Consider the following 17,898-nt stretch of genomic DNA (forward strand, 5'->3'; position numbering starts at 1 on the left):
AGAGAGGACCCCCCATCACCAGTCTGTTGTCCTACTGCTATTACTGTCACGTCTGGAATCTGGTTGTTCTGGACGTGAAATTCTACTTGGTCAGATTTTTGTTCAACCATGTGGCATGTGCCGTTTAAACTAACATGGTTGACACTCTGCTTTCATTTTATTGGTCGGCTAGTCTGGGTCCAGAGGACCTTGTTGACACAATCTATTAGGGGTGACAACCTTCTCAGGAGGTCATTCCCTAGAAAACAAGGGGTTCCCTCTGGAGTTACTACTATGACCGGGTGTTTCACCTTGTGTCGCCCAATTTTGATGTCCAAATCTGCAGTCCCCTCGACGGGAATTTCCTTCCCGTCAAAGTTCTGGAGTTGTCCAGGAAGAGAGGTGAGAGGAATACGGTAATTCTCCCCCCTTCCTGTATTTAGTTCATCAAAGGCCCTTTTGGACAGAAGGGTAGCTTGGGATTCAGTGTCCACCAGTGCCAAAATTGTACCCTGCCCCTGTACTTGTACCGGGGCATAGTATCTTCCCTCCTTCTCCTCAAGGGGGCACAGATAATGCACATTTTTGGACAACTGGTGGGCTAACTTTCTGGTTTTGGACATGGCGAGAGAAGAGATTTGGGCAGAATTCTGTGGAGAGCCTGGAGAATCTGAAAGAAAAAGTTGGCAAATGGAAATGGTTTAGGGTTCTGGGCCGCCCCCCCCCCTTTTTGGAGGCAGTCATCAGGATAGGTTTGACCCATGGGATTTTGGTATTGTTGGTTCTGGGATAGAATGATGGGTGGCGACAGCTCAATCCCCACATCTACCCAGTCTGTTGATTCGGTTTTAGGTTCCCCTGGTTCCGATTCTGGGCCGCCCCTGCCTTTTTGGAGGCAGTCACCAGGATGGGTTTGAACCAGGGAAGTTTGGTTTTGTTGGTTCTGGGATAGGATGATGGGCGGCGACAGCTCAATCCCCACATCCACCCAGTCTGGATTGGAATCTTTTGGGACCCATTTTTCCTTGGGAGGAGTTCCGCCATCTCTGAAGGAGAAGATCCTTTTCCCAGGATCCTCTGAGAATGCTTCTCCCTCAAATTGGAAGACCTGTACCTCCTCCACAAAGTGGGTCTGTTTGGGTCCTTTGTTTCTCCTACCCCCCCTCTGCTCCTTGGGAGGCAGGCTTTCAGGGGCAGGAGATTTTGTTTCCAGTTCCTAGTTTTCCAAGGGCTGTTTACAAGTTGGGAAGGAAGCTTCCTCCAAGGCATTACAACCCTCTTCCCCTTGCCCCTCCTCCCTGCGAACTGGTGGGTTATCGGGGTGCTGCCCCCGTCATTGTTCTGGAGCACCAGGTCCAGAGTTTGGGGCATTCTGTGCTGGCATTCCCATCTGAGGGTTCTGTTGGGCCCTCAACATGCGGCCCAAATCCTGTGCCATGTTCTGAACATGGCGCTCTAATTGTGAAACGCGCTCAGGCTGATACGGGGCTCTATTTTCTCCCCAGGGCTGCTCCCGGGAAGGGTAGCTATCCCTTCTCTGGTAATACCCTGGGTTGGGAAGATTTGGGTACCCCTCCACCCTTGACCTCCCCTCTCCCGGATTAGGTTGTCTGGGCTCAGGGAATTGGGGAAAGAAGGATGGATGAGTTTGGGGCTGGAAACCTTGTGGATACCTGGGGGAAAAGTTCAGCCCAGGGTTTGGTGAATTTCTGCCCTCCTGTGGGAAGTTTGGAGGGAAGTTCTCTGGGTTAGGTGCTTGACTGGACCCCCCCTTGGGCTGGAGGAGTCCACACATAACCCAGGATGGGTCGGTTTCCCTTGTAGCGGGGACTCACATAATCAGGGGAGCGAGGGACCCCATTTGTGGGACTACCTCCTCGATTCCCTGTCTGTGACTGGCCCGAGGGCCTTCTGGGCTGTGAATTGTTTGGCGCAGGCAGGTTTTTAGGCCCCCCCATCTCCAATCTAAAACGGGGGCAACCTTTACCTCTGCCACCTTGGCAGCAGCAGGGGTGCTGTTGGTTTTGGGGGTTTTCTGCGCATTACTTTTATTTTCTATGGGCTTCTGCACCTCATAGATCCGGGTGGCTTGCTCAATGACCCAGTCTAAAGGTCTTTTCTCCTGAAAATCTCTCACGAGCTGGGTCATTATGTACTTGGGAAGAGCATGGAAAAATGTGTTGATGAATTCTCTGCTGTCCGTGCGCACCCTTCTGGTGGTCTGCGCAAAGGCACACTTCAATTCTTGCACAAATTCTTGTGGGGCCTGATCCTCCCCACATTGCAAATTGTAGGCTGCCTTGCGAGCCTCTTGGGGATTTCTATGTACAGAAAAATGTTTCAAGATGGCCGCCCTATATGTGGACCATCTTGAATGGTTTTGGTCCTCCAGCCCGCAAAGAAACTGGAGTATTCAGGGGAGAATGTCCATTTGACGTACTGGATGCAGCTACTGCTGTCCTTCAAATAGAAAGTCTCCATCATTTGCTCATAGAGTTCCAAGTGTTCCCAAACAGAATACTTGGCGTTCTTATGATAAGGCGTGATGACACTCCTGATTGCCTTAATCTGTTTTAAGGGGTCCTTTAGCAAGGCCCTTTTCACCTTATTGGCCTTTTTGGTTCGGGTAACCCTGGTCCATTCATCCTCTGATTCAGAAGCACTGCTCCCAGAGGTGCCCGTCTGATCTTCCAGGTTTTCCCGGATTCTGCGAGCCTGGGAATAGCTGGCAGAATGTGGGGACCTGGTCTCCTGTGTCCTGTGACGCTCAGAGGAGTCTTTAGATCCCTCCTTGCTACCAGGATTTGATGGGCACCCCCCCCACTGACCTAAATGGACAGAGGTTTTCAGGATGCCCTTAGTGGGCCTACTCTCCTGGGGTTCCCCACTAAATTGCACTGTACTTAGGTGCCCATACCCGGATGCCCGTCCATCCATTCCTGGGTGGTACTGGCCTATGAGCCCCATACTTTTGGCTGGATAGTAATCTGCCATCCCTGTGGCCCTGTGCTCATGTGCGCCAGGGGACATGGGGGTGGCAGAGTCCAGGGACTGGGAGAGATGAAGGCCTCTGGTACTAGGGCTCCTGAGGTTATGCTCAGGCGTTTCCCTTTCCCAGCGAACCTCATCTCTATCAGCCCCTGCTCCTTGTTGCAATGCAAGAGCCTGCGCTTTCAGTTCCCCAGTTAAGGCCTTACTAGACTCTATCAGTCTCTCCTGCATGGCTACCTGTTGCTGGAGCCTATCATTGTGCTGGCAGAGAGCCTCATTCTCTCTCTGTGCCTCCTGATTGGTCCTGGAGTACTGGGCCAGTCTTTGCTGCAGGAGGGTTACCTCCTGAGTCCCATCCCTACTGGCCTGCTCCTTTCTTGCCAGAGCCTCTTCCACCCTCCCGGTGTGCTCTAACAGGTTCTGATGCTCTTTTTGGAGGTCACCCATCCCCTGGAGGGCCAAGTGATTTTCTTCAGTTTTTCTTTTTAAATGGCAGGCTTCCTGGCCTAAGGTGTCCCTTTCCTGACTAAGAGTCTGCATCTGTGCCGCCAGGTCGTCCCTTTGCCTTTGAAAGGCACCAGCTTTCTGGCGCTCCTGATCAAACTCTGCCTGGGTATCCAGATCTTTCAGGATCAGTTTATTGCTCTCTGCCTTTTCCCTATCTAGGTGGCTTTGCAGAGTAACTACCTGCTCAACACATGCCCTATTGAAATCTAATTGTTGCTCCAGCTTTTTCTGGCTCTGCAGTAGGGAGTCCAAACCTTCTTGGTACTCCTTCTGCAAGGCCAGAAATCTGATATCATGGTCAGACTTTTCCTGTTGCAGGATACACATGTCCTCTTTGATTTTAATGAGATACTGTCTGCTCTCATTTTTTTACTCCTGGCTTCTGTGCATCCTCTGCTCAGAAGAGACCAGGTCAGATTGGGCCTCCTCTAACGCGATCTGTTGCCTATTTGCCAGATCTTGGCCTTCAGCACATTTGTCCTGCATGGCTCCCATATATAGATACAAATATGCCGCTATCCTAACCATCTTGTCGTGTTCATCTTTAGCTTTAGGAGCCATGTATAGTTCACTCAGGGCCACATGTAAGGGACCCTGATCTCTCCAGTTATCTAACCCAGTTGCAGTGACCTGTTGTGTGATTGCCTGCAACCACGCATCCTGGCCCTGCTCAGTCCATTCACCTCTCACAAATAGCTTATGTAAGAAGTGCTCTCTGGCTATTTTGATGTCTACCAGTGTCGTCATTCTGGAATTTGAGTTCCTTCCTGACTTACAGAAGTTTGTATTTTATTTAGCAAAACAGACCGTTGTCTTAGAGCGTTCCTTTGAAGGGTGCTTTCACAGTGTAAAACAGCGTGGTGATCTAACCGGATATGTGTATCCGGTCAGTTGGCACACTGTATTAAGCTGCACAAGTGGTAAATCTAACCCAGAATGTCCCGGCTCCGAGCCCCCACCCTGTAAGCGGATTCAATTCAACACTACAGCTAAGTCTATGCCTAGTCTGGGATGCTGAGGGAAACCCTTATTGATATATTTTTATGTCCAGTTCGTTTACTCTGGATGACAACCCTTATATAACATCCCTCTCTTAGAATCCCCCTGACCCCACTGAGCCAAGAAGTAGGTTTGTTTTGCAAATTAAAAGGTTTATTTGAAAATTAAACAATATATATCTATCACACTTTTATAGTAAATTAATATTTGATAGCACACTTGTGAAGATGATAGTGGTCAACAATGGACAATATTACAGTGGTACACTCTTTTTGATGGCTTAGAAGTGATATAGAGAGGATAAAGTAGCTGAGAATGCTTTTATGGCTTCAAGGACAATGCAATGATGAATGAAAATGCAATACAGAAAATAAACTTGATATGACTTAAACAAAAGACAATGTAATCACTTTTCTTTGACAATTCACCCCCCCCCTTTATGCAAGGTAAAGAGATGTAAGGAAAGCACACAGTTTTCAGGAATGCAATCAAATATAATTCAGATCCCCCCCTAGTAAGCTTAGAGGAAAACAGGTAGGAGTTTTAAACACAGTCAATATACTTTGATGTGGTATGCAAAGAAGGGAAAAATATGCTAAAATGATTTGAATTCCCTCTAGAGGTTTAGGGTGGGTGACAGCTACTTTGTATTAGTTCAGGATCACTTTAGCAATGCTCTATGAATGATTGTCAGGTTGCAAACGAATTTCAGCAAAGGAAAGCAAGGACAAATCTTTTTACACGTGGCTGAAATTAAGCAAAATGTCAAATCACGGCAAATTTAGTTGCGTGCGTCGAGCGCAATTACGGAGGGAGTATGAGGAGTAGCAAGTCGGGTTAGAGCTTAGAAGCTCAGCTTCAAAATAAAAGTCAAATCTCGCTTCTATCACAAACGGTTCCGGAGATACGGACGATTTAGTAAAAGTAGTTTTTCGGATTTGAAATATTAAAGCTCAGAATGACAGATGACAGTTTTCAGGTTTAAAGATGACAGAATGACACGACTCTAGGAGGCAGTTCTAATAGGCTAAAATAGTTTGGATTAGATTATTTTAAACTAAGAGATTGGTTTTGGCACAGTGAGTACTCACACTATATTTTTGAAATAAGCCGTCAGGGTGGTTCTGAAGTCCCGGCTTTCTGGGTCAGCTCTGCTCTCTGGGTCTGTCAGGCACCGGTTCTGCTCACAACGGTCTGGTCTGAGGTTCTCTCTGGTTCCGGATACAGCACTGCTTTCTGGATACTGCTACAGGTTCTTGCAAAAGTTCTTGGCAAAAATTCAAACAGCTCGCCCGGCTGTTGAATAGTTTGGTTGGTTTTAAGGCCTGCTGAAGAGAACTCAGCTAGTGGGTTAGGCCTTTGCTTTGAGTTCTGGAGTCAGAGTTCTAAGTTCTGGTCTCTGTCTTGCTGGAGTCAGTCTAGGTCTCTGGAGTTCTGGATGTGAATTCGTCTGTCAGCGTGCTCCGCAGAAAATGGGAATTGAGTATCTCTACCTGTCCCAGCAGTCTCTTTTTATGTGTTTAGAAAGTGGGTGGGTCGGCTAATTCTGCATGCCCAACCCTCTCAACTTATCATTGGCCAGTTCCTCCTCCCTTCCTTGATTGGGGAGCTGGGTTGTGTGTCATCTTTATGGCTTCCAGAAAGACACTCCCCTTGTCAATGTGCACACAAATCTATTTCTGATCCAAATACATATTTCCCAGATACACAATTTGTTGAAATTACATGTACATAATACAGATTCCTTATGGTCCATGCTTGTCCGACTCTGATCTTCCTGGGGGCTTGCATTAAAAAATGACAACTTAACTTCGTTTTTAATTTGTTTACCAATGTTAAATCTGTATCAAAAATTACACCAATGTACACCCTCCTTCTACACACATTCCAGTAATTTACTAGGTTTCTAGCATAAACCCGGTGTCTGTAATATCAATAAATAGCGGGGTTTCGCCTCAGAACATGGTACAAAGTTGAATCAAGTCTTGAATTGTGGGTACATTTCTTGGATTAAGGTTCTCCTAATTGCACATTTTTGTGAGCTTAATACAATATTTTAGAAGCATTTGACTTAAACATATATTTGCTGCAATAGGAATCCACACTCAAGTCTGGCCTGCCCCTTGAAGCTGGGTGGGTCAGCTCACATGTCCCTGCTCCCAGGCAGAGCTCGGTTTACAGTCCACATCCAAAATTAACATACTCCATTCAAGGGAAAGAGTCTATTGTGTGGTGTCCGGCAGGCTGAAGGGAAAACCCCTCCTTCCCAATCACCAGGGTCATGTGATATCTTGGGCTGTTGTGTGGGTCTCTGGGGTGAGAAGGTTTCCCAGCCTCTTAGCCTGTTAATTGAATCAGGTTGTCTCTGGGAACAGCAGGTGGTTAAGAATTTTAATTAACCAACAGGCTTTGAAGTCCCAGTTAAGCTGGATCCTCTTGCACTCCTGAGATACAGTCCTACTGTCAGAGTTTAGACCGCTAGCGCCGGTTTGTGGACAAAGCTGGTACTGCACCCATTTTTGGGATCTGTCTTGAATTAATGCATTTCAATAGAGTGGTCTTTTGCTTGATAGTATAGGATCCTCGCTTAACATTGTTTTGATGGCATCCTTACAGTAGAGTGGTGATGTGGAACCCCCCACAAGAAGGTTGTGTCTTTAGAGTGGTCTTGTGCCCATGATTTTAGCAACTTTTTGACATCAATAAAAACGGATTTTGAACAGAACCACCTTTCTTTGCACTGGTGGGTGGCAGATTAGGTGACCATTTTGGTGTGCCCAACCTGCGCAGTTCTCCTGGAGCGCACTTTGAAAGGGTGGTCCAATACATATATCTAGGCATCCCAATTGGCGAAGCTCCACGTGCCGATTTCTACAGAGAATATATTCAGCCCTAAATTCTCAAAACATGTTTTTTCTCAAGAAATTAATCGAAAAAAAAGGACGACAAAATGTAGAGGGTTTATCCTTGACTTACCAAAGGAGCATATTATCGGGAATTCATTATGGTTTGGCAATATTATCAGAATCAAATTTAGCCTGGGTAGGCGGATTTTAAGGAAAGCTCTTGCACTCGATTCTGGCGGTCCCCACCTGTGTTCTCCTGGATTCTGACGTGAATGTGGGCGGTGACAGCTCATCCCCACATCTACCCAGTCTATTGATTTAGTTTGTTCTGGGATAGAATAATGGGCGGCGACAGCTCATCCCCACATCTACCCAGTCTGTTGATTCAACATGGGTCAAAACCCTTGACAGTGCAGCCAACGGGTGGCTCATATGTGCAGAGTGAGGGGACTGTAGGGCTACAGATACAGACCCCAAGTGCTGGGGGGGAGTTGAGACGCAGTGCAAGGTGCAACTGGACAGGCAGGGACCTTGGTCCAAGTTCAGAGGGTGGTCAGGTGACCATTGTGTGGAACAGGGGATGATTGGAAGAGAGAAAAAAGAAGAAAACAGGAAGGTCTTGAGTTGCTTCCGGTACCCGAGATGGTTCTGCTCAAGTTTGAGAGAGGCATGGAGGTTGCTGCAGAGGGAGGCCACAGCCGAAGAGAGAGATCTGCCCCCAATTCTCTGTTTGGAAAAGGAACTGACCCTCAGAAAGTCAGAGGTGGATGAGCGGAGAGCTCAAGATGGGAGATACTTAGGAAGAGAAAGTTGGAGAGGAAGGGCCCCAGATCAACCTCAGGGGATCGGCCAGTGAGAAAGGAGGTCAGTCAGGCCAGGGCCTGATCAGTGATAACCAGGTTATCACTGAGGTGCTTGAGCAGGATGGCATGGTTGACTGTGTTGAAAGCAGAAGAAAGATCGAGGAGAATGAGGACAGAAGGAAGGTTAGAATCAAGGTTAGAGAGAAGCTCTTCACTGATGTTTCAGGAGAGCAGTTTCCATGCTTCTGGCCGCTCTGAAGCCAGACTGAGGGTCATGGAGACAACCAACAGATTCAGTGTGGAGGTTAGGCTGGGAGATGGTTAGCTTTGCCAGGAGTTTGCCCAGGAAAGGAGTGATAGAGATAGGGCGATCGTTAGCTGGAGAGGAAGGATTGCCAGAGGGCTTCTTTAACAGGGGGGTGCACAAGGGAGTGCTTCAGCTGGGAGGGGAATGTTCCAATGGCAAAAGAGTGATTGCAGAAATCGGCCAAGGCTGGAGCCAGGGTGTCGATGTGGTCCTTCATGGTTCTGGAGGAACAAGGAAGAACCTGTTTAGGCACGACTTTCATAGATTGGACTTGTCTAGAAACGTTATCAGAGGTAAACAACGGAACAGAAGAAAAGGGAGGATAGGGCACCATTTTATTTATTTTGCATTTTTAAAGCGCTCAATGAACCCAAACTTGTATGTGAATTTGCTAAATCAATGTATCATTTGAATTCTCCTAATTATGAGCAAGTATTACACCAATCCTGCCGCCAAATATGTTTTATATTTGCGGCTGGATATTTTTAAGAACCCTGCTAAATCAAAGCCCCTTTTACCCAAAAGATGGGAGCAGTTATTCACAGAGGAGTTATTAATCCTTGCCTCGTTTACATTTAAACAACTATACAAGGATTTAGGAGGGGTGAAGAACATCATTTTTTTACACACCAATAGGAGCCTCCACAATACTTTTGCTGTAAGTGATATGATTCCTAACTCAATCCGTATTAGTTATTGAACTGGATTTTGGCAGAGCCACAATACCAACAACCAGATCAGTCTTTCTAAAAATCTAAATCGAGTTCAATGGATGGTGCATTTCTAGTCTGTACATAATAGCAGGGGTCATTTTCCCCCTGGAAAAAATTTACAGCAAGGATACATGAAAATGTGGCAAAACGTTTGTGGAAGTGTTTCATCTGTGATAATAAATGTTGTTCTTTGTTTCGATGTGCATTAATTTTGAAGCCCAAGTATTACTTCCAGTTTATTTCCAGATAGCCACCAGTTTGAACTCCCTCTCTCTTTCCCTGCTGCTAATACCATAACCTTGGCTTTTGGAGACATTTATATTGAGGTAATTTGCTGTTGTACAACTTTGGTGCAAACCGTTGTACGTGGGCCTTTCCCGTAAAATACCGGTAAATCCTTACCGCCTTACTACGAGGTCCCTTTGCGGGTTGGGGGATTTAAAGGCTGCTTTTTGCAGGCGTTAAAAACCAACCCGCAAAGGGACCCAGGGAGCTAATTACGGTACCACAATTTGCGGTACCGTAATTAGCGCCTTCCCCATTCCCATTGAGCCCTATGGGAATGGGGAAGGGCAATGGTGGAAGGGGGAATTACCGCCCCGCCAACCTTGGAATGGGGCGGTAATTCCCCTTTCCGCCAAGGCGGTGCCGGTATTTTACTAATACCGCCATGGTTCTCCGCCATCCATGTAATGAGGCCCTAAGTCTCAATTATACAAACCTTAAGCACTCACAAAAATAGCATGTTATGGACACAATAGACTTATACTCAAAAGACTGAATAATAATTGCCTTTCATGATGTCCTATGATTACAAAATGTCAATTTAAAACATATTAACACTGTTGTATATTGTACATTAAAAACATGCTAAAAATAGAGACAATTAGATACATAGAATATATTAACTCATTAATAGGATCTTACTGATTAAAATGAAAACAACTGAATGAATAACATGTGTACACTCGCTAGTTAGACTCTCATATCATTGTTACATCAGAGTGAGGCAATTCATTTAAAAGCAACTCTCCACACATGGTAGGCAGATGCCGAGATCACTATTGATTGTGCCCCGAAGATGCTGCTCCAAAACTAGCTTAACTCTTCAAATAATATGAAGTTAGTTTGGGGCATTTAGTGAGCAGGTGGTGTGTAGTTGAATTGCAGCGACCACAGGTCCGCTCCTCACGGGTTAGTGCGACCATCTGCTTGTGTGCCCTCTCGACGTTAGTATGTTGAAGTGGAAATATGTGAGAAATCGATGAAGTTGAAGGGAGCAAAGCTTGGTCAAATAAGATCTGGGGATATTACGTTTCAAGCCCTGTGCACTGTATGTCGCATAAAGTTTCTTCTTTGCCAAGAGATCAAGATTTGATGTCATATCAAGAATTCTTTTTTTAAAGATTTCTAAAAATAGGAAATTGAATTGTTTCTGCTGAAACAATTTCAATATTGATAAAGTGACTGAGTGCAGTGGACTGCAAATCAGACAAAAACGTTTGGTAGTACGCCTGGGAATAATGTGTTGCCAGGAGGCCTGTTATCGTCTCTGGACCCAGGGGAGTAGTAATGATCTTATGGTAAAGGCTGCAACGTTGTTGGAGCCATAACAAACAAACCGAGGGGACCCCCAGTTCACTCCGAAGGGCCTCGACTGGTACACAGGTGGGGACCGCCAGAATCGAGTGCAAGAGCTTTCCTTCAAATCCGCCTACCCAGGCTAAATTTGATTCTGATAATATTGCCAAACCATAATGAATTCCCGATAATATGCTCCTTTGGTAAGTCAAGGATAAACCCTCTACATTTTGTCGTCCTTTTTTTCGATGAATTTCTTGAGAAAAAACATGTTTTGAGAATTTAGGGCTGAATATATTCTCTGTAGAAATCGGCACGTGGAGCTTCGCCAATTGGGATGCCTAGATATATGTATTGGACCACCCTTTCAAAGTGCGCTCCATTTAACTGCCAACAAAACTTATTTTAGTTTTTGCAACATTCACTGTGAGATGGTTTCTAGTAGCATACAAGGACAGGATGTCCACAAATTGTTGCAGTCCAATAGGCGTCAAGTCCAAGAGAATCATATTGTCGGCATATCGTAGCCAAGACACGGGGGATCCCCCAATACAAGGAGGAACATTTCATGCAGCTGTAATAATAGCGAGGCCCATATCGGCCACATTAGGATTATAAAGCAGGGGGACTAACACGCACCCCTGCTTCAATCCGATGTTGACCAGGATGTCCCTCGAGATGGCCCCCTCATGATTGGTGTGCACCACAACTACTGTGTCTGAATTAAAGGGCGAAATGGTAAATAATAAAGAAGGATCTATTTCACACAACTTTAATTTCATCCAGACAAGTGGGCTTGGCACTATATGGAAGGCCTTTGTAAAGTTGACGAAAGTAAGGTAGAGATTACTCTTGATTTCCCTCATACAATTCCCTATGACACAGTGGCGGGCACATAAATTGTGTAGAGTGGTATACTCTTTGCGAAATCCCATTTGAAAGGGGGAGAGCCGTCCTTTGTCTGAGGCCCATCGGGAGAGTTTCTACAATAAAATGGACACAAACATTTTATGGCTTATGTCAAGCATCAACAGGTCTCTGTAATCCAGGGGGTTAGTGTGGTTACCCTTTTTAAAGACGGGCACTAGGATTGATTTTCTTTTTGGTATAATGCTGCTGTATAATAATAATAGTAATTTAGCATTTATATAGCGATAGGAACCCTCAGGTATCTGAGCACTGCTTATTATTACTCACAGTGTGTGGTGCTCATTTAACGACCTCAGAACCTGCGTCAGCAGGCTCTGCACAGATGTCAAAGCAAGCGCTCGCTGTGCTATTGGACCAGCTAGATATTGTGGAAGAGGTTCTCAAGCACAGACGCCCAGAAGTGGGGTTTTTCCTTCAGCACAATACTTGCCAAAGAGCCAGGACCTGGGACCCGGGGCACGGACAGTTCTTTGCCTTTTTGTATAAAAAGGATATCATTGCTATCATAACCTGATTGAAAGGAGGGCAAGGGTACATTAGAGAGCATGTTTAGTGACCGGAATTAAGGAATCATTGTAGCCTAAGACCCCACAGATTAGACAATTGGGTTTAATTCTTGCAAGGTCTGCCCGTTGATAAAGGTTCTGGCCATCGACCAGAATATCTTATTATCATTGCTTCAAATTAAACTACAAATACATTTCCAATTGGCGTTGGTGGTAGAGAATTTGTGGTTTCTAAGCCAATTCTTATACTGAGTGTGCCTAACGAGTTTCTTTTCCTGATTCAGTGTCTTGGAAAAGTTGTAACTAATGGCAGTGCATTTCTTGCCATGTGCATTTTTAGCACGTTGAATTTCTCTGTCAAATATCATATGTTTATTTGTGGTTCCTGCTACTACCTGGGGTTCTAGGTGCAATCTTTTTCTCAGGAGTTACATTAGAAAAAAAACATCCCAATTATTTTGTCCCAACCATTGTAGGAAGGATTTTTGATTTGGGCACACAAAATTCCTGATGTTTGATACATTCATGCTAGACCAAATTATGTGATTCCCCTGAACGTTTGTAGTGATGGGGAAATTGATAAAAAAGGCATGGCCAATAAGAGAAATAAACGTTGTGCTAAAATTGCTACAGAGGTCCCAGGTGTTCAGATCCACAGGGATAAAGTCCAAGAAAGAAGAACCTTTCCTGTTTGACCATGTGGGGCTCAACATATTTGCTTTATCAGGTTTGTAGTTCAGACAAAATAGGTCATATGTATGGAAGAGATTAACCCAGTCCAAAACCCCCTCGGATGGCAAAGGTTGAGAAGTCCAGCACTGATCAAAGAAGATTGTATATGTTAATGATAAGCGTGGGGGTAAAGAAGAACAGGGATCGGAAAAAGTGGCAGGCAAGATGTAAGGAGAGGTAAGATCCTCACAGAAAGGTTTTAAGTTAAAAGCAGAGTGTGCTCCTGTTACAAGGCCTCCTACTGGGTGACTTGTGATGCCTCGCCTAGCTGGACGGGTCCTCAACTGTCCACATCTCTTGTAAGATGAACATTCCACTGGATGTAATAAGGGCCATGGCCTATGACTAGGCTCAAAGTGAGCCACAAGTGCTCCAGTAGATCCATTTGGTAGAGGTTGAAGACGATTGTCAATAATTATCCCGACCAAGGGGATCAAGGACCCAGAAAATTACCTCTTTAGTAGAGGCCTTGGAGACATCAAAAGCAGCCGGCAGACTACATCTCTCAGTGGCATGTACAGATGTAAAGTTAGAACTGATTTGTGTTGGTTTGAATGAGAGAGGATCTTCTTGCTCGGCCACTCTAACAATTTGTTTACGGTATACAGTAACCTTGAGATGCAATTTCTCGAAGGTTCCTACACAGGTACACAGAAATGAAACTATTGCAAGAGAGGCACATTCGATCAGGGCCCAGTTGGTGGGACATGATTGAGGAAAGGGCTGTCCACTCTGGGTGAAATCTCTTCCAACAACACCCATTTTCCTAGTCGGAGGGGAGTTGTGGGCTCCCAAGGATGTGTCTAGTTTGGAGTTACCATATGACACTGGGGCTGGTAAACACAAGGACGGATGGTGGAGTGTTGGAGCAGAGCTGCACTAGTATTCACTTTTAAGGCTTGCTGGTGTGCAGAGGCCATAATGTGAGATGGAACACCAGAAAAAACAGAAGTTACAGGCTGCAGAAGAGTTCCAGGCATCATTGTCGGGTAGTCTCCAATCGTTTCTGGTTTATGGGCGGACGTAACTCACTCTGCTCTTTTTTTGTAATTGGCGGGTTGCCAAGGCTTGACCTTTTGTCCAAGGGGCCCTCTAATACCACTTTTTTAATAGAGCCATCGCCTTGTACTTTAGTGAAGATGGCTTGACACAAAGTGGCAGCTGATTTTATCAGGACTATGTTATCCAATTTGGTCTGCATAGGCAGGAAGTTCATATGTGCAAAGAGTCGTTGAGGAATACGGCGGCGAGCAGTCTGGAGCACCTTTGTCGTTTTTATGCTGCAATGCCGGGCTCTTAGTCATGGAGATGTCATTTCATAATGCTTCTAGGGCATCTTCCTCAGTCTCAGCTACAATATTAACTAAAGATGGATTGATAGGTGATGAGACAATGGGACGTGATTTGGTATTCATATGTGTAGGTAGGATCCATTCCTGACCAGTCTCTTGTGATGGGCCAGGCAAATCGACCTTTTGATGCAGTGCCAATGCGGCACATACTGTATAGGGACCAGATTTGAAAAGAGATGGAAGCTTACAGGTCTCGAGGTCTGGAATGGCTGGCACGTGATGGTTATCATTACTATCAAGGATGATGTCTACCACTTTAGGTAAGATGTATTTGGGCTCACATTGTTCCTTTGTGATGTTTGCACAGAGTGTTAATAATTAAGTTTGGCTAGTATAGAATGTATGTGCGGCGAGGGGCTGGGCAATGAGGCATGAGAGCCAAAAGATGAATTATGTGGGAGGATAACACCCCCTTCATTACATTCACTCTCGCTGCTGGAGGAATCGGATGAGGGTACCAGCCATTCAAAGTTTGGAATTATTGAAAGATTCGAGCTAATTTTATGTTGTCGAAGCTGTTAGAGGATGAGCCCAAGGAGTTTCTCTTGAAGTTAAGGCAGAGGTTAAGCACAGAGCAATTAATATCAATGCTAGTATCAATACAGGGGGGAAAAAAGGGAGAGCTTTCCTTTGATGTTGGTTTTAGCAGAGGGCTCTCACTGGCATCCGATGGAGCTGTTGTCTCCTCATAAAAGCCTGTGATTTTTGATTGGGCGATCACTGCACTAGCAGGTGGCATGTTTTTGTGTTGATATTTACAGTATTTATTGTCTTTCTTGGCGCAAAGCGGGTCGTTCACACTGCTGTGTTTTTTTTGTCGGGCTATGTGCATGCTTCTCCATAGTGGGCAAGCCGCTGCGGAGGTCGTACCTTCCAGGATTTTGTTTTTCCATGTCCAGCAGACCAACGGGCATGAAGACCAAAATGCAAGGAGGCACTTACCAGCTGGCAGATAAAGCGCTGACTGTGCAGGAGACCACCCAACAGGGAGAGACAGGCTGGATGCAAGAGGGGGAGAGGGGTAGGATATTACAGCAGAAACTCAGCCGGTCCTTGAAAACTGGTTCAGGCAAACCTCACCCACAACAACCAAGACCACAAATACCTAAAACACTCCCACACACTCTGCATGCTCTGTGAGTAGTGGGGTAGTTATAGTAACTGCTGTCTCTTCCACTTAGCAATTCAATGGCAATGGAGGGAAGACTTCACCAGCATGTTGCAAGCTCCAGGTAAAAGTTTCCCCAAACACCTAAAACACTCCCACACTCCCACACTTAGGTCAATATTCGCAACGTATATATTTGGTATTTCTTTGTCCCATGCCAATTTTTGCAAATGGTCAACTATCAGCTCTGCTAGCGAAGCCCCCCCACCTGCATGAAACCCTGTCTGAGTGGGTTTTAAGATGTTGTGCTTACTTGCCCACTGTTTTAATTCTCTTAAAACTAAAGATTCAAAGCCTTTTGAGTCAGCATCCAGCAACACAATAGGCCTATAATTAGATGGATCAGTTGCAATTCCTTTTTTAAATATAGGGACGGTGATGGCAGATTTCCAAGTGTCTGGGTTTCCTCGATCTCAGATCACCAATCTAACCAGAGAGCTTAGGGCTGAGGCCCACATTTTTACATCAGCCTTCAATACTTAGTTACAAAGGTTGTTCGAGCCAGGCATACGCGACTCACTACTGTTCTTGATTATCTACATAATAGTATTATTTAATAGAAAATAAAAAACCAAGGATTCCACAACCTCACCGTATGGCATTCTGTCATAATCATACTGCAGAAAATGCTCAGGGTAAACCTTGCTGCTGATGGTTAATTGTGGCGATGTAATGGCCCAGGAGCTAGCCTCACTCCTTTATGCTGAAAACGACTCCACGTAACTGATTTGTCAAAGTTTATATTTATTTTAATTTATTTATTTATTTTAAAATAGATAGCGCTGGTAGCTCGCGGGTATCGGGGCGCATTCACACAAACAAGGTACAACATTCTTGAATAAAACATATACACAAGACTAATGGTAAACCTCACTGAAATGGGTGTCTAGCTAGAGCGTGAGGTTAAATCATTTAAACAAGTGGGTTTTCAGTTTCTTTTGGAAAGTTAAGAGTTTTGATTCCAATCTCAGATTTATAGGAAATGTATTGCAGTTGCCAGCAGCAACTGTCGGGAAAGCTTTCCCTAGACCGTTTGGGCGCTTGTGAGGTGCTACGGCCACCATACTTAATGCGGCTGATCTTAGTGCTAGGATAGGTACATACTAATGAATCTTAGCCTTCCGGTATGACGGCGCCTTCCTGTAGATACATTTATGTACCAGAGTGAAGGCCTTGAACTGTATTCTGTCCTCTACTCTTAACCAGTGAAGTTCCTTCCTGGCATTGCTGATATGCTCGGTTTTAGATTTGTGTTTAATTATCCTGACCGCGTTATTTTGAATATGTTGGTATCTAACAATGCATTGTTTGTTAGCACCCAGTAAGAGTGCATTGCCATAGTCTAGGTGTGAGAAAATGGTAGCTCTTGCTATGGTAGCACTGTTATCTTCACTCAAATAGGGTTGAATAGCTTTCAACAATCTAAGGTAGTAGAAACATATTTTGCTGATGTAATGAGCTTAAGCGTCCACGCTCATAGAAGCTTCCCGAATCATCCTGAGGGTTTTAACCTTGCTCAAAACCTGGATGTGAGTATCCTTGATCAAGAAGGACTCATAGTTTGAGGAAAGTTTGGCCCTTGCTTGGTATGAGCCGAAACCATCAACTCGGTTTTCTTAGTGTTCAAACATAGCCAGTTGTGGTCCATCCAAGATTCGACTGTGTTGAATATAGATGTTACAGTTTCACTGTCTTTCTTATGGTCACCGCTTAATTCAACCTCTAACTGCGTGTCATCAGCATAGTTGGTGAAAAAGATATTAAAGGGGTCAAGGACTATACACAGGAACCTCAAGTTAAGATTGAAGAGAAGAGGTGACATGCTTGCTCCTTGCGGGACAGCGCGGTCAATATTTTTCTCAATGGATAACTTATCAACCCAATGCACTCATGATTTCCTGTTCCGGTTATCCAACCAATTGCCTCCTCAGAGCAGTTGGCAGTTTTCTCTAAGGCTTGTTTGAGAAGATCATGGCCGAGGAGATCAAAGACCACGCTCAAATCAAGAAGGAGGAGACCCACGTTCCCTTTATCCATGATACTCAGCATTTTTCTCTAGAGATCGAGAATTGCGGTCTCCGTACTATGGGAAGCACGGAAGCCTGATTGTTGCTGATGTAATACTTCAAAGGCTTTAACGTGTGCCTGTAGTTGCGATGTAGCTACTTTATCCACAACTTTCAATTTAAAATTGCGATTAGTTATGGACCTTAGGTTGTTGGGGTCTCTTTGGTCCAGATTGGGCTTTTTAACCAGAGGTGTGATCCTTACCTTTTTTATGCTGCCAGGAACAACTTGGTCGCGGAAGGATGCATTTATTATTTTAGTCAGAATGGGCGCAAATATGTTAACATGCTCCAGAATTATTTTGGGTGGCAGGATGTTCTCTGCACATGAAGTAGGCTTCATCACAGATAACACTTTCACCATGCCCTCAATAGATATCTCACTAAAATGAAAAGAAGCTCTGCTGTTATCATTGAG

The sequence above is a fragment of the Ambystoma mexicanum genome, chromosome 6p (assembly GCF_040938575.1).
Source record: "Ambystoma mexicanum isolate Mex_15411 chromosome 6p, UKY_AmexF1_1, whole genome shotgun sequence".
Lineage (NCBI taxonomy): Eukaryota > Metazoa > Chordata > Amphibia > Caudata > Ambystomatidae > Ambystoma > Ambystoma mexicanum.